Source organism: Muscardinus avellanarius, assembly GCF_963383645.1.
Source record: "Muscardinus avellanarius genome assembly, chromosome: 11".
In the NCBI taxonomy this organism is placed as follows: Eukaryota; Metazoa; Chordata; class Mammalia; order Rodentia; family Gliridae; genus Muscardinus; species Muscardinus avellanarius.
Window position 1 is genome coordinate 79,419,409 of NC_137797.1, and position 18,480 is coordinate 79,437,888.

Genomic DNA, 18,480 nt, shown 5'->3' on the forward strand with positions numbered 1-18,480 from the left:
TTTTTTTAATTTTGTTTCTTTAGTCAGGTGTGGTAGTGCATACCTATAATCCCAGTACCTGGGAGGCTGAGACAGGAGTCACAAGTTTGAGGCCAGCCTCAGCTACTTAGTGACACCCTCCACAACTTAGTAAGACCCATTTTCAAAGTAAAGAATAAAAAATAGGGCTGGAGGTGTTACTCAAAGGTAGAATTCTCCTGGGTTTAATTCCCAGTATCTAAATAAATGAAAAATATTCCGTTTTTTTCTGTGGTACTGAGGATTTAATCTAAGGTCTTGTGGTCTTGTATATACTGAGCAAACACTCTACCACTGAGCTGCATTGCCAATCTGCTTAGCACATCCTTTTTTTTTTTTTTTTTTTTTTTTTTTAATTGTGATACTGGGAAGCCAGGCATTGTAAGGCATGCTTGTAATCCCAGCATTTGGGAGGCTGAAACAGGAGGATCCGGGTTTGCAGCCAGGCTCAGTTACTTAGTGAGGTCCTTTGCAACTCAGACCCTGTTTCAAAATAAAGAATAAGAAATTGGACTAGGAGTATGGCTCAGAGGTAGTATGCCCCTGGGTTCCACCCCCAGTACCCCCAAATAAATAAATAAATGAATGAATTGTTTACTAGGGATTAATCCTTATCTACCACTGATTTATTTATTTTTGTTTTGAAACAAGGTCTCACATAAGTTATCACATGCTGGGCTTGAATTTGTGAATAGTCTCAGCTTCCAGAGTACTGGGATTAGCATGTGCCACCATGCCTGTTTTAACTATCAGTTATTAATGACATAAATTTCAATGTATCTACTTTTGTGTGTGTGTGTGGTACTGGAGGTGGAATCCTGGGGCTTTCTACCTGTAGGCTATACTCCCAGACCTATTTATATTTTATTTGGATACAGGGTCTCACTAAGTTGCTGAGAACCTCACTAAGTAGCTGAGGCTGGCTTTGAACCTGAGCTATCCTCCTGTCTCAGCCTCCCAAACGCGTGCCACGCCCAGCTCAATATACGTACTTTTAGCTTTATTAAAGATGTATTTGAAAAATAGTTTCAGCCATATTGCAGTTATATCTGCTACTTCCTTGATTGTAATGAAAGAACTTATTAATGTGAGGTATGACAGAATTAGTTCAGTTTGAGCTTTCTGATTTCTTTCACCTCAACATGATTTATTGAGGTGGCATGTAAATGTCAAGTAGAGTTTTCTTCTGGTTTCTCATTCTGCACTGCAATCAGATAACTATTCTGAAGGGCATTTTTTCAGCACATAGAGCCTGTATTGATATCTTGCTGTAGTTTTCTAAAATTTTCATTTCTTTGCTAGGTATTCAAGTCCTCTCAATTCCATTATTTTTAGCCTTAAGTTTTTTTGGTTAGCTATCATTTTTATACTTTTGAGTAGTGTTCATTTTCTTGAAGTGGCTTCCTCCTGCTATTTTCCTATACCTCAAAGTTGAGTGACATTCTACCCTGTATCAGTCCTTTTTTGCTAGAATCTTTGTTACCTGTGTTTTCCCAGTGGAGAGGTAGGTTTTCTGTAAGATGGTGTTAATTTGTGGAATGTGCTTATTGTATGATGCCTAGCAGCACGTAGTAAGTAATCTTGTTACATAGTATTTGACTGTAGATTGGTCTAAAACATTTCTGTGGTTACAGTTATCTTTACAGTTTCTTCCTCATATAGTTTAGTGCTTTAGGTTGCATCACTATTTTGTTTTTAAATATTTAAAACTCTTAAGCTTGGTTGTATACTCTTTGAGAGGATTTTATAGCTTTTTATCTTGGTTTCTAACACTATGACCCAGATAAAATTATATCCACTGCAACATGTGGGGGGTGCCTGCCTTACTTGAAGCAGCTTCTACAACTTAGCCTGGCCCTCTTCAACTTACTAAGATCCTCTTTCAGAATAAAAAATGAAATAGGGCTGAGGGTGTAGCTTGGAGATAGAATGCCCCTAGAGAATCTCCAGTAACACACACACACACACACACACACACACACACACACACGCACGCACGCACGCACGTACGTGTGTTTGGTAATGGGAACTGAACCCAGGGGCATTCTGCCTTAGCTACATACCCAACCCTGTTACTTATTCAGAAACAGTGTCTAAGTTGCAAAGAGAGGCTGAGACAGGATGATCACAGGTTCAAGGACAGCCTCAGCACATAGTGAAACTCTCATCAACCCTGTTTCAAAATAAAAATGGGGTTGGGGGTGTAGCTTGGAGGTAGACTGCCCTTGGGTTCAATCCCTAGAAACAAACACACACACACACACACACACACACACACACACACACACACACACACTATAAAACCCTAAGAAACAAAAACCTATCTAATGAAGGAGTAAATAAAATCTAATTTTAAGATTAGAAGAAGTCATAGAAGAAAGAAAATGTTCTTTGACAGTGTCTTCTAAGTAATCACCAGTGGCCGGGCGTGGTGGCACACGCTTGTAATCCCTGCACTTGAGAGGTGGAGACAGGAGGATTGCACTGGTTCGGAGCCAGCCTCACTGGCTTAAGAGACCCTGTTTCCAAATAAAAAAATATAAAATAGGTCTGGGAGTGTAACCCGGACGTAGAAGGGCTTCCAGGAACCCAGTACCACTAAAAATAAATAAATAAAAATAAATAATCACCAGTGAACCAGTTCAGGTCCAAGCATTAGGCAAGCCAAGATAAGAACATTTTAGGTGGCTTAAAACACTAGCTTTGAATCTGCTGCTGAATGTCTATGGTATAACAATGGTAGTTTATCGACAGTGCTCATATTCTTTGAAGATATATGTTGACATATTTAGTTTTCTTATTATCCTGAAATATTTGAATGTGAAATATCTTGAGGGGTTTAGGAATGGTTTTATTTATTTTATTTATTTATTTATTTTTGGTGGTACTGGGGTTCCTGGAAGCCCTTCTACCTCCGGGCTACACTCCCAGACCTATTTTTACATTTTTATTTGGAAACAGGGTCTCCTAAGCCAGTGTGCGGCTGGCTTCGATCCTCCTGTTTCTGCCTCCCAAGCGAGGGGATTACAAGCCTGTGCCACCACGCCCGCCACCACGCCCAGCTAGGAATGGTTTTAAAAAAGAACTCTATTGTGTTTCAGCTTTTGTAATTCTAAGTTGAAATAAATGGACCCTGTTCTTTCCATATCTTGACGAGAGCAGGCATAGTTGGATAAAATGTGACAATAATAGACAAGAGATCTCTTTAAAAAAATGTCCTTTTTTGTGACTAAAGATGGGCTTTATAATAGGTTGTTTTTTGTTTGTTTGTTTTTGTTTTTGCGGGTTTGGGTATAGAACCCAGGGGCGTTTGACCTCTGAGCTTATATCCCCAACCCTGTTTTTTATTTTTTTATTTTGAAACAGGGTCTCACTAAGTTGCAGAGGGCCTCACTAAGTAGCTGAGGCTGTCCATGAACCGTGATCCTCTGGTCTCAGCCTCCCAAATGATGGGATTACAAGTGTGCACCACCACGCCCGGCTAATAGAGACCATTTATAATGGAAACTTTTGCCTCAAAGTTTCACCTAGGCAATTGAGCAAGACCCTGTTTCAAAATAAAAAGCAAAATAGGGCTGGTGAATGAGGTAGAATGCCCCTAGGTTCAATCTCTTACTACACACACACACACACACACACACACACACACACACACACACACACACGGATTAGGACTGGCATAGTGCTGTGCACCTGTAATCCTAGTACTTAGGAGGCCTTGTCAATTTAGTGAGACCATTTTCAAAAAAATGAGGGGGGGCTAGCGGTATAGATCTGAGGTAGAATGCCATTGGGTTTAATCCTCAGTACTCCTGCACACATGAAAGAAAGACAGAGAAAGAGGGGTGTAATGGGGAGAAGAAAAATTTTTAATATAGTGGAACTGGGCATGGCAGTGGCAGTGTACCCTGTAATCTAATCCAATTTACTGAGGAAATATTTCAGTAATTCAAAGCCAGCTTGGGGAACACAGCAAGATAGAGTAAGAGACAAAAAAAAAAAAAAAAAAAAAAAAAATCTAAAGCATCATAACTTCAGGACTCCTAGAAAATAGTGATTAGCGATTTGGAGTAAATTTACCTTAAATAATGCATATATTAGACTAAAAGATTGAAAATATTTTTTTTTTTTTTTTTTTTTTTTGGTGGTACTGGGGTTCCTGGAAGCCCTTCTACCTCCGGGCTACACTCCCAGACCTATTTTTTACATTTTCATTTTTGGAAACGGGGTCTCCTAAACCAGCGCGCGGCTGGCTTCGAACCTGCGCGATCCTCCTGTCTCTGCCTCCCAAGCGCGGGGATTACAAGCATGCTCCACCACGCCCGGCAAAAGATTGAAAATATTTTGAATATAAATGATCTTGCTAGTCAACAACAGAATAAGAATAAAAATAAAAAAGCCGGGTGTGGTGCACACTTGTAATCCCAGCATTTGGGAGGCTGAGACAGGAGGATCGTGGTTCAAGGACAGCCTCAGCTACTTAGTGAGGCCCTTTGCAACTCAGTGAGACCCTGTTTCAAAATAAAGAATAAAAAAATATGGCTGAGGGTTCAGTTTGGAGGTAGTATGCCCCTGGGTTCCATCCCCAGTACCGCCAAAAAAAAAAAAAAAAAAAAAAAAAAAGCAAAGCTGGGTGTGGTGGCATGGCACATGCTTGTAATCCCAGCACTTGTAATCCTGGGTGGGAGGCTGAGACAGGAGGATTGCACAGGTTCAAAGCCAGCTTCAGCTGCTTAGTGAGGCTCTCAGCAACTTAGACCCTGTTTCCAAATGAAGTATAAAATAGGTCTGGGAGTATAGCCAAGAGGTAGAAAAGCCCTTGGGTTCCACCCCAGTAGTTCAAAAAATAAATAAGTACATACATACATACATACATACATACATATGAGATACAATAAAACCAAAGAAAGGAGGAAGAGAAGGGACTCTTGTAATAAAAATAGAATTTGATGAGCTAGAAAATAATCAGCAACAATAAAAACAGTATCATAATCGGTCAAAAAAAATGCTGGTTCTTTTCAGTTAATTCTGGAAACTCATCAAGAAAAGCAGATTTCACCAATTTAAAAAGAAGTATCACTATAAATACAACAGTAATTTTAAGAAGACAAGGAATCACTAAATAAATTTCAAAATGAAGATGAAAAAAATCTTTTTATTGGGAAAAATCTTTTCATATTTTTGGCTCTTCAGGAAAAAAACTGAAAACAAATAGAAAACCATTAAAGAAATTGACACTTTGGTACATTTCTCCATAAGGGATCGTTTTTGTTTTTTTTTTTTTTTTTAAAGTAACAGGGCTGGGTATATATAGCTCAGCGGTATAGCACTTGACCGGCATGTGCCAGGTTCTGTGGTTGATCCCTAGGACAACAAAATAAATAAAACAAACAGTTGAGATACAATTCACATACTATACAATTATTCCCAGTTAAAATGTACAATTCATTGAATGGGATTTAGGTTTTTTTATTTTTATTTTTTTAGCAGAGTTGTGCTATGGTATCAATAGTCAATTTTAGAAAATTTTCATCTCCCTAAACTCACTATTTTAAGCACCTATGAATCTTTTTTCTGTTTCTATAGACTTGCCATATCTTGCTAGTTTTTTTTTTTAATTGGTGCATTTTAGTCATACATCTTAATGGGGTACAAGATGGTAGAGACATACATGCACACATCAATTATTTAGCCCTTTCCCAATTTCTACCCCATTCCCTCCCCTCTCTTTGTCTTGTTAGTTCATAAAACAAAATCTTATAATCTGTACCTGTTTCGATTGGTTTCTTTCACATAACATGTTTCTTCTTACTTTTTTTGGCAGAGGATGGGGTGTGGAGTGGGGAGGGTGCTGGGGTTTGAACCCAGCTGCATTCTAACTCTGAGCCATACCCCTAGTTCTGTTTTTATTTTCAAACAGGATTTAACTAAGTTGTTGAGGCTGGTCTTGAACTTGTGAGCCTCCTGTCTCAGCCTTCCAAGTACTGGGATTACAGGTGTATGCCACCGTGCCTGGCTGACTATCATTTTACTTTCATACCACTAATGTTTGGGGGTTCTAATTTTACCATGCCCTCATCAAAATTTTTCATTATGTATCTTTTTTTATTTCTGGCATGCTAGTTTGTGTGTGGTGGTATCAGAAGAAATAGCTTTAATGGTGATACTTATAATTTCAGATACACATTTAAGAACAGATCTCAATTTTATACAAATTGACTCAGAACAGAAAAAGAAAATTGCCATGATTCTATTAAAAAAAAAAAAACAAGTTTAATCTTGAAATGTGGACTGGAAAGAATATACAAGGGAAAATATATCACATTCAAATGTATTTATGGTGCATGAACATTTTAAGTGAGGTAAGAAAAAAAGAATAAAAAAAGGAAAACAATTTTAAAAATAAATGGGATTAGATTGTAAAAATAGTTCAATATTTGAGAACTGTATTAATGTACTTTATAAGAAAATTTAGGAAAATCTAGATGAATTTAGCAAAAGTATATGATAAAACTCAATATTCATTCATGTTAAAAATATATAAAAATGCTCTTAAATTGGAAAGGTGGATGAACTTCTTTTTGTGTGTGTGATGCTGGGGATTGAACCCAGGGGGCATTCTACCTTTGAACTACAATCTTAGCCCTAGTTTTTATTCTTTATTTTGAAGGAGGTAGGACTCATATATTGATAAGAAATGAATAGCAGTTGTCTTAGAAGAATGTTATTGATGAAGAAAGGTCATGAGATCCTGCTGGAGTATGAGAAATGTTAATATCTTGGTCTGGACTGAATCATATGGGGTATTTGTGCTTAAAAATCAAGCTATACATTTATTCTTTATATACTTTGCTATGTGAGTTATGTCCCAATTTTAAAAAATGAAAGGATGGCACTTGAAGTAGTATATTATTAGTATAGGAAAAGACAGATTAACCGAATAGAGTTTAGAAATGGATCTGTATGTATTTAGAAAGTTGGCAACTGCCAGAGATGGCATTTTTATCACTAAGGAAAGAAAAAATAGACAAATTGGTTTTATTTTGGGGGATGAGGGAACTAGATCTCTAAACCATTATGTAAGGACCTGGGGGTGTTGCTCAGTGGTAGAGTACTTGCCTCCTGTAGTGTGACACTCTGGGTTTGATCCATAGCACTACAGCAAACTAGCAGACAAACCATATACAGAAATTCCTGTTGAATTAAACAGTAAACATAAAAAAACTACTTTTTATTATTTTTTAATTTTTTGTGTGGTACTGGGGATTAAATGCCCAGGGCATTTACCTCTGAGATCTACTTTCAGCCTTTTTTTTTTTTTTTTTTTGAAACAGGGTCTCATTAAGATGCAAATGGCCTCACTAAGTTGCTGAGACTGGCCTTGATCCTGCCTGTCTCACCTTTCTAGTACAGGGAAGTGTAATCCCAAGAGAGGGTGTTCACGCCCAGCTGAAAAGCTACTTTTTCAAAAAAGAAAAATATAGAAGAATGTTATTTTAGAATATAAAAATATTTCTTGCCGGGTGTGGTGGCACATGCTTGTAATCTCCTCGCTTGGGAGGCAGAGACAGGAGGATCGTGCAGGTTCGAAGTCAACCTCGCTGGCTTAGGAGACCCCGTTTCCAAAATATAAAATAGGTCTGGGAGTGTAGCCCGGAAGTAGAAGGATTTCCAGGAACCCCAGTACCACCAAAAAAAAAAAAAAAAGAAAAGAAAAAATTTCTTTAGCAAGTCAAGAAAAGAAGAATGAGCTGTCAAAGATAAATTATTTTATTACCTCAGAAAGAGAAACATGCCAGGCATGGTGGAATATACCTATAACCCCAGTACTTGGGAGGCTGAGACAGGATAACAGGTTCAAGGCCAGTATCAGCAACTTAGACTCTGTTTCAAAATTTAAAATAAAATAGGTTGGGGGAGTAGCTCAAAGAAAGAATGCCCCTGGATTTCATCCCCAGTACCTTTCTACCCTTTACCCCCCCCACACACACAGAAAAACTTAAATAAATGTCATAAAAAGAACTAGGTGCAGTGGCACACTCTTGTAATCCTAGTACTTGGGAGGCTGAGACAGGAGGATCGCAAGTAGAGGACAGCCTCAGCAATTAGTGAGACTCATCAACCTAGTGAGACCCTGTTTTAAAATAAAAATTAAAAAAATGGAATAGGGCTGGGGATGTAATTTTGAGTTTTAAAATGCCACTGGGTGTCAGGTGTGTTTGTAATCCCAGCATTTGTGAGGCTGAGACACGAGGATTGCAGTTTGTGGAGAGCCTCAGCCTCTTAGTGAGCTCTCTGCAACTCAGTAAGATGTTGTTTGAAAGTAAAGGCTAAAAAAACAGGGCTGGGGGCATAGCTCGGAGGTGGAATGCCCATGGTTTCATCCCCAGTACCACACAAAAACAAAAAATAAATAAAATGCCTCTGGGTTTGCTCCCCTCAAAAAAAAAAAAAGAAAGAAAAAAGAAAAGCCAAACTGAAAGATAATTGGCATTACCGAGAACAGACAGGTACAATGTCTTCTTAATATTTAGTGGATTTTGCACCGGGCGTGGTGGCACACGCTTGTAATCCCCATGTTTGGGAGGCGGAGATAGGAGGATCGCACTGGTTCGGAGCCAGCCTCACTGGCTTAAGAGACCCTGTTTCCAGATTTTAAAAATATATAAAATAGGTCTGGGAGTGTAGCGCGGAGGTAGAAGGGCTTCCAGGAACCCCAGTACCAAAAAAAAAAAAAAAAAAAAATTCAGTGGATTTTTGTCCAGACTATAAATATTGAGAAATGAGCAATGTGTATAAATGCACTTTGCAGCAGAGAAAACTGGAAATTGGACAACAAAGAATTAAAAAGACGCTTAATGCTATTTGTAGGGAAATGTTCTTTAAAACATATGAATTGAGGCAGGTGTGGTGGCTCATGCCTATAATCCCAGTACTTGGGAGGCTGAGATGGGATTGCAGGTTTGAGCAGAGCCTCACCAAATAGACTCTCATCAACCACGTGAGACCCTGTTTCAAAATAAGAAATACAGTTGGGATGGGGGGTGTAGCTTGAAGGTAGAATGCTTTTATGTTCAATTCTCAGTACCATTAAAAAAAAAACAAAGTGTTAATTTTTATACATTAGATTACAGTACTCAGAATGGGGTATTATTTAGTTGAATATATGCATACTCTATTATCTAGCAAATAATTACTAGATAAGGTATAAGTCTAGAAAAACTTGCACATTTGCCCAAGGAGATTTGTACATGGATATTTATTTGGAAAACAACTTAAATGTCTCTCAGTAGGAGAACATATATAAATTAGATACAGAATAATTATATTATGGAGAATTACTGAGCTCTGTGTTTTCTGTTATAACAAAATACTTGAAACTAGGAACTTTATAGAGATAAGAGCCCTGTTTAGCTCACGGTTTTTGAAGTTGACTATCTATGACTAGGGTGGCCTCATCTATTCTGTTTGTGACAAGGACCTCATGGTGAATGGCATAGCAATTGCAAGGAAGTGGTGAGACAGGAAACCAGTGAGTGGGGAAGTGGCAGTCTTGTTCTTTTGTTGTTTGTTTTAATAACTGGCCCTTGAGAGAACTCACTCATCAGTGATGGTGAGACCATCATTAATCCCTTATGAGGGTGTGGTGGCACATGCTTGTTTTTCTAGCATTTGAGAGGCTGGCACGAAAATCGCATTTCGTGGACAGCCTTAGCTACTTAGGCCCTTTGTAACTCAGTAAGACCCTGTTTCAAAATAAAGAATTAAAAAAATAGGGCTGGGTGTAGTTCAGAGGTAGAATGCCCCAGGGTTCCATTCCCAGTACGGGGGGGGGGGGGTATTCTGAGGCTTATACCCCATTGACCTAATTACCTCTTACTAGCTCCAGCCTCTTAATATGACAGCACTGGGAACCAAGCATCCAACCCTTAGGGACCAACTCAAGCCACACCCAAATGATACCAATAACCCATAGACTGTCATAGCTATTAAATAGCAGAGCTGAGAGTCAAAGTTAGGATTTGAACCTCAGTTGCCTGGATACAGAGCTCATCACTTTGCCATATCATCTTTTGATATGTATGAATATGGAGAGACCTTACACATGTAAGTAAAAGCTAATTGCAGACTGATGTGTGTAATGTGATATCATTTACAACTTAAGAATAGTGGTGCCTCTGAATGGGCTTGGGAAATGAGGGAGATCTGGTGATATGATTGAAAGAAAACTGATTTTGTGGGCTGCTTGTTTTTCTTAAAGGACATGTATCATAGCTTCTTTTTGCAAAAAGAAATGCTGCAAAGATTGACCTTTATTATTTTAATCTTTATTTACTCTTGATTTTGGTCTATTATAAAAAAGCAGTAGTGGCTCTGACACAATATCTGAAAGATTAGCCTAGTTCTAAGCTGGTTTGGGGGTTCACACTTGTAATCCCAGTACATGGGATTACATTTATGCCAGCCTCTCAAATGCTGAGATGAGTGGATCACAGGCTTAAGGCCAGCCTCAGCAACTTAATGGGACTCTGTTTTATAATAAGATATAAAAGAGGGCTGAGAACGTAGCTCAAAGGTAGAGCACCATGCGTTCAGTCCCTAGTACCAAAAAAAAAAAGGAAAGAAAGATTAGATATTAGCCTAGTTCTGAGGTAGTGAGCCACAGATAAGCACCTGGTACTGGGGAAAGGGAGATGAATGGTGTTTGGCCTCTCTCTTTAAAGAGTTCAGAGTTTTATAGGGAGAGAGATAAGGAAAATAATTTAATTCATTTATCCTTTCCTGTATGATCATCCCTGCCTCCTTGTTTCCAAACACAAATAGGAAAGGGAAGAAATATCTTGATTTGAGGGATGGGAAATAGGCACTGAAATATTGATGGCGATCTGCAACTCACTGAGACCTTTTTTAAAACAAAGAATAAGCCGGGCGTGGTGGCGCCTGCTTGTAATCCCCGTGCTTGGGAGGCTGAGACAGGAGGATCGCACAGGTTCAAAGCCAGCCTCAGCTACTTAGTGAGGCTCTCAGCAACTTAGTGAGATCCTGTTTCCAAATAAAATATAAAATGGGTCTAGGAGTATAGCCTGGAGGTAGAGAGTCTCTGGGTTTCACCCCCAGTACTACCAAAAAAAAAAAAAAAAAAAAAAAAACCAAAGAATAGAATATAGGGCTGGGGTTGTAGCTTGGAGGTAGAATGCCCTGAACATCCCTAGTACCACAAAAGAAAAAAAATCTTTAATTTTTCTGAGCATAGCACAATTTTTAAAGCTAGTAGTCTTAAAATATCAGATAATACAGTTGTTCATAGTGTCACAGTATTCTTTATCTTCCAGTCAGTCCTGTCTTATAAAACTGGTTTTTTTGGGGGGAGTTGGTACTGGGGTTGCTGGAAGCCCTTCTACCTCCAGGTTACACTCCCAGACCTATTTTATACTTTTTATTTTTTTTTATTTTTTTATTTTTTTGAAACAGGGTCTCTTAAGCCAGTGTGGCTGGCTTCGAACCTGTGCGATCCTCCTGTCTCTGCCTCACAAGCGTGGGGATTACAAGCATGCGCCACCATGCCCGGCTTGTAAGACTGTTTATGTTTTGTATTTTATTTTTGAAATTCTTAATTTCCTAAAGAACACATTTTTTTTTTCAAGTCTCCAGGTAGGCTGTAGACTTTTTCTGCATGATACTAATGTTTATAATAATAAAATATAACATAAGTTCATTATGAGAGAACATAAGTTCTCTTTATAAGTTTAACTTCTTGGATTTTAGTTGAGAGGATTCTCAGAGAAAGCATGGTATTATGGCTGGATGAATACAGTTGAACTTACTTAAATCCTGTTCCATGTGCACACAGTACTTCTTTCTTACTATGTAGCCCTTTTGCCAGAGATAAAAAGGGAGCCTGGTTACTGTTTGGTGGAACAACTTTCCTGGCTCAAGCCTCTGCAGCTTTGTCACTGTTTTTCACCTTAAAATCATTTTACCGAAGATGGCGACAGAGAAAAGCGGGTCTTATGAGCCCTGCTAACAACCAATCTCTGTTACCACAAAATCAGCGCCTTTCATAGCCAGAAAACACCATTAGCAGAGAAACAAAAAATGTAAATACAAGGGACAGAGAAAAAGAGGGCTGGAAAAACGAGACACCAGAAAGAAACCAGACCGCAGTGCTGTGGCCAGAGCCGCGGCGCGGGCGCCATCTTCCCTTGCAGCACCAGGCCCCAGAGAGGAGCGGAACTCAGAACAGAGCTCAGAGCCAGAGAGGAGATACGCTGGCCTCACGGCCGAGGACGTAGCAATAGCGCCATACTGCCAACGGCAGCAGCGAGCTCACCAGATGGCGCCAGACCAACAAACTCAACAGCCCACCAGGCTCCAGAGAGGAGTGGCGGACAGCAAGCCGAGGTGAGCGGCTGCAAAGCAGCCGGGAGCAATTCGGCAGATTTTTCGGCACCGGGAACATCTTATGCTCCGAGGGGCTGGGCTAGCACATCCTGCAGGGACTCAGAGTGGAGCTCAAAAACAGAAGAAATACGCCAGCTTCACAGCCGAGGGTGTAGCAGTGGTGCCATATTGCCACCGGCGGCAGCAGCAGTGAATTCACCGAGTCCACTGCAGCTCCATCAGTGCACTCAACGACAGTGAGTCAAATTGCGGCCCCTAGAGGAGAAATCCCAGTACTGCACCTCCAGGGACTTGACCCAGTGGGGGAGTGGCGGTGGCAGAGATATCACACCATAGTCACAACTCCCTGCAGGAGAACGCCCAACCCGGGCACCCCCCCATGGTCTAAAGCAGCCTCGATTGACTCCCTGGGTCTGAGACTTTGCGATACAACCCAGTAAAGGAGTAGTGGGGACTGAGATACCACAGACTTGAGATCCAGAGCACCTTAAGTGAAGTCGTAGTGACCCAGGGAAGAACCCAGAGAAGGCACAAACTTCCAAAATCATGGGAAAGAAGAATAACAATGGAGCAATGAATGCCCACAACCCCACAGCATCAGAACCTGATAAAACAGAAATTCAGAGATTTCTAGAAGATCAAATCAGGAAAATAACTGTAGAAATAATAGAGGTGTTTCGAAAAGAATTCAAGAGAGCCAAAAAGAGATAAAGAATGCAATCAATGAAGTAAAGGCCTCAATTCAAAGTATAAACAACCGATTAGACCACATGGAGAATAGAATCTTGCTCCTAGAAGATGATCACTCCAAAAATGAACGCATAGTTTCTAATTTAGAAAAAAAAAAATCTGACAGCAGGAATCTGACATTGAAGAAATATGGGCCCACTTTAAGAGAGCTAACCTAAGAATAATTGGAATAGAGGGGGGAAAAGAAGGGAGAACCCAAAGGGATCAACAATCTCTTCATGGAAGTAATAGCAGAAAATTTTCCAAACATAGAGCAAGAGGTCGATACACAGGTCCAGGAAACTTATAGAACTCCCTTTAGACAGGATCGGAGAAGAGAATCCCCATGCCACATAATTGTCAAAATGATCAATGTGGAAGCCAAGCAGAGAATCTTAAAGGCAACAAAAACAAAGGGCCAAGTGACATTCAGAGGCAAACCAATTAGAATCACTCCAGACTTCCCAAACCAAGTCATGAGAGCCAGAAGGGCTTGGAGTAACATATTCCACACTCTGAAAGAAAACAGCTTCCAGCCAAAAATTTCCTACTCAGCAAAACTTTCTATCAAATTAGATGGGGAAATAAGAAGCTTTCATGACAAACAGAAACTGATGGAATTTATGTCTTTAAAACCAGCGCTAGAGAAAATACTGAAAGAGATTAACTACAAAGAAGAAATAGGTAACACACACCAGAACCAGAGAAACAAGATTTTCCATCCAACAGACAACTAAGATTGGTTGTCTGTGGAGATTCATTACTTATGTTAGTCTTTTACCTATTTCTAAATTGTATTGTTTGCTTTTATTGTTGCTAATTTTTAGGATTTCTATTTGGAATATTAATATACCTTCAGATATAGCATTTGGAAATATTGTATTCGTTCTATCAGCAACTTTTAACTCTGTTTACATTGTCTTTGGATATACTTTTTTTTTTTTTTAGGGAGTTTGTTTACCCTTCTGTTGCCTGTGCCATTGAAATCATATCCAAGAAATCAAAATCACTGCCAATTTCAGTGTTGTGAGGTTTTATGACCCAGAATTTCTTCTAAAAGTTTATAGTCTTAAGATTTATATTTAGGTCTTTTATCTATTTTGAGTTAATGTGTGTATATGGTGTTGGGTAAGGGTCTAATTTTATTCTTTTTCATGTAATTATTATTTTTCAACAATATTTAGTTAAAAGATTATTATTTCCTTCACCAAATGTTTGTGGAAACCTTCTCAAAAATAACTTGACAATATATGGAAAAATTTATATCAAGGCTTTTATTTAACTCCTTTGGTTTAAATATCTGCCTTTATAACAGTACTACACTGTTTCAATTATTGTAGCTTTGTAAGGTTTGAAATCAGAAAATATACATCTTCTAGCTTTGTTCTTTTTCGAGATCGTTTTGGGTATCTAGAGTTCATATTCCATATTAGGATAGATTTTTTCTGAAAAATAAATAAATGTATGATAGTTTCACCTAAAAAAAGAAAAAAAGAAAAAAATATTCTCTGGTAAGAAAAAAAGCAAAAAGAAATATTGAAATGTTATCTTTAAGTCATCAAAAGCTTGGTATCAGACAAATGAAACTGTTATGTGAGATTATCATTATTAATTTTGGATAAATTGCTATAATACTAGATGTCAACCACTAAGTCAAGCATGGGAAGGAGGGATGGGGAGGGAACCGGGTGGGGATCACGTAGGGGCTAAGTGGGCAATATGTGCATGTATGTCTGCAATAGTTTTTATTATCTTATGATGTATGAATACAGTGCACCAATTAAAAAAAAATTTTTTTTTAAATCATTTTACCCAGCCAGGCGTGGTGGCACACACTTGTAATCCCTGCGTTTGGGAGGCAGCGACAGGAGGATTACGCAGGTTTGATGCCAGCCGCGCTGGCTTAAGAGACCCTGTTTCCAAATAAAATACAAAATAGGTCTGGGAGTGTAGCCTGGAAGTAGAAGGGTTCCATCTCCAGTACCACCAAAAAAAAAATAGTTATAATAATTTAAGGCTTCACATTAAACATGAATAATTGAAAATAGCACCACTCAATACAAATATAATGCAAGCCAAAAAAGGAACAATAAGGTTGGGCATGTGGCTCAGGAGTAGAGTTCTTGCCCAGCATCTGTAAAGCCCTAGGTTTAGTCCCTAGTACCACACATACACAAAAGGGAGCCATAGCCGGGTGTGGTGGTGCATGCTTGTAATCCTAGCATTCGGGATGCTGAGACCGGAGGATCACAGTTTGGGGACAGCCTCAGCTACCTAGTGAGGCCCTCTGCAACTCAGTGAGACCCGGTTTTAAAATAAAGAATAAAAATTGGGCAGGGGGTGTAGCTCGGAGTTCGAATGCCCCTGGGTTCCACACCCAGACGTGCGCCAAAAAAAAAAAAAAAAAAGGAGCCATATACATAATTTTAAATTTTTTTAAAGAATAAAAAATAGGGCAGGGGATGTAGCTTGGAGGTCGAATGCCCCTAGATTTCATCCCCAGACCCTCAAAATATATATAATCCTTTCAATGATTAGTGAGATATTATTTTTTTTTTCCTTTTTGTTGGTACTGGAGATTCTCAGGGACATTCTACCTTCGAGCTACACCCCCTGCTCTATTTTTTATTCTTTATTTTGAAATGGGGTCTCACTGAGTTGCAAAGCCTTACTAAGTAGCTGAGGCTATTCATGAACCACAATCATCCTGTCTCAGCCTCCCAAATGCTTGCATTACATGTGTGCTCCACCATGCCTGGCTCTGCCCCAGCTTTTTTTTGTGTGTGGGTGTGGGTGTGTGTGTTTTACTGGGAATAGAACCCAGGAACGTTGTACCTATGAATTACATCCTTGGTCCTGTCCTATTTTTTAGTCTTTTTAGTTTTGAAACAAGGTCTCCCTGAGTTGTGAAGGGCCTTTCTAAGCATTGTGAAGTGCCTCACTAAGTAGCTGAGGCTGTCCGTGAACCTTGATCCTTTGGTCTCCGCCTCCCAAATGCTGGGATTACAAGCATGTGCCACCATGCCTGGCTTATCCCAGCCGTTTTTATGTTTTATTTTAAAACAGCGTCATGTTAAGTTGTTCAGTCTCGCTATTGCTGAGGCTGATATCAAACCTGCAGTCCTCCTGTCTCAGCCTCCCAAGTAGTGAGATTACAGGCATGCTCCACCACACCTGGCGATGGTGGCAGCTTCTCCTCTTCCTCCTCCTCCTCCTCTCCTTCTTCTTCTCCTTCTCCTTCTCCTTCTTCATTACTAAGTCTTTGAAATCTGGAGTGTATTTTATACCTACAGCACCAGTGTGGACCAAACACATTTTAAGTGCTCAGTACTCATACTCCTTCTGTATTGTAATGTGAACCTGGAGCATTTTTTTAAAGCTTGTTTTATTTATTTCTCCTGTTCTCACTAATGATGCTTCAAGTTTTTTTTTTCTTCTATTGTTTCACCTATTCATGGGTACTGCTGTACTGTTGATCATTGGTAATTGGAAATCCTACTGTCTAACATTTAGGTTCGCTAGTGTTTTCTGATACCTAGATCACCTAAATTTCTTTATATGGAGTTTGAAGTTTCCCTTCTATAAATTTTTCATCAGAATATTGGCTACCATCTGGACATGGTGGCACACACTTATAATCCCAGCATTCTGGAGGCTGAGACTGGAGGATTGTGGTTCCCAGATAGCCTCAGCTACTTAGTTATGCCCTCTGGAACTTAGTGAGACCCTGTTTCAAAATAAAGAATTAAAAAAAAAAATAGGGCAGGAGGTGTAGGTCAGAGGTTGAATGCCCCTGGGTTCCAGACCTGCAAAAAAAAAAAAAAAAAAGAATAAAAGAATATTGGCTACCGCCTTATATCTGAATACCCAAGTCAGACCTTCTAAAGGGGCTTCTACATAGAATGAAAAGGTATAATTGTTATATATTATTATTTGTTATTTGAGCAAGGTCTTACCTTTCTTTCTTTAAAGTCATCCCTCTTAACCAGAAGGTTTCCTTATGTGATGATGTCTTTTTTATGAAGTTAGATCCAACATTCCACTTTATGGGGATTGGATACCCTTTCCCTAGATACTAAGTGCTTAGAGATGATGATTCTTCTTTTTATTCTTTTTCTTATTTATTTATTCATTTGGTACGGAGGACGGAACCCAGGGGCATTCTGCACCCCAGCCCTATTTTTTATTCTTTTATTTTGAAACAGTTTGTCGCTAAGTACCTGAGGCTGTCCTCAAACTGCAATCCTCCTGTCTTCGCTTCCCAAATGCTAGGATTACAAATGTGTGCCACCATGCCTGGCTGGTTAGAGATTTTTGGATCCGCTAATTTTTTTCTACTTTTGTCCTCAGTAAGATACTATTTGAGAGAGAAAAATAGAGACCATGAGTTAACATTTTGATAGCTTATTGGTTTTACCTTCCTTAAGATGAAGGGCATTTAAGATTATTTCCAGTGAATGAATTTTTAACCTCTAATATTGTTTATCCATATATCCCTTCACCAGCCGAAGAATTTTCTATAATTTATTTCAAATGATAACCAGACCTTACCCCCCTTTTTGATGGGATTCTCCTATATTACTCAGTCTTATTTTAAACTCCTGAGCTATTCTGCCGAACCTCCCTCAGTCTACCAAGTAGAAGCTGGGACTACAGACCTGTGTCGCCAAATTCTGTGTGTGTGTGTGTGTGTGTTACTGTAGATCAAACTCAGGGGCATTCTACCTCTTAGCTACACACTTGGCCTTATTTTTTATTCTGAAACAGTGTCTCAATAAATAGCTGAGGCTGGCTTCAAACCTAGATCCTCCTGTCTTAGCCTCTTACTAAAATTACAGGTATGCACCACTGTGCCTAGCTAGGCTACGTTTTTACAGTGAAGTTAGTTGGATTCTGGGTATATGAATATTCAGATTCTGAGTTTCCTGGGCTACCTGTGTTCTTGTTTTAATTAATTTCTATACCTGTTAGGAATTTCTATTCTCCAACTTTTGTCCTTGTTATACCACCTTTATTCTAGCAGAATCTCATGCCCCACCATGTTTCTTTCCAACCATGCTGTCAGGGATAGCTGTTAATTGTTGGGCATTATTCAGCATTCAGCATGGCTAGTGCAGCATTCGACTGTTACTTATCCCCAATAAGAGAGCGGCTTCAACAACAGTAGGTAGCCTTAAATTAAAGTATGGTATTAGCAATAAAGTTTTTGGCTTGGAGTAAAAAAAAAGCGAATAAAAGAATACTTTTCCCTCCACTGTTCACACATCCTGTTTAATTTTATTGACCTTAGTCAGATGAAAATTGAGTTAATAGTTGTGGTCACTGGTGTGT

The 18,480-nt window shown here is 39.2% G+C and overlaps 1 protein-coding gene across 1 annotated transcript in view; it reads left to right on the forward strand.

Annotated features, from left to right (window-relative positions):
* The window catches only part of YAF2 (YY1 associated factor 2), a gene marked incomplete at both ends in the record, with an annotated part of 101,991 nt that overhangs the window by 35,867 nt on the left and 47,644 nt on the right, over positions 1-18,480 (forward strand).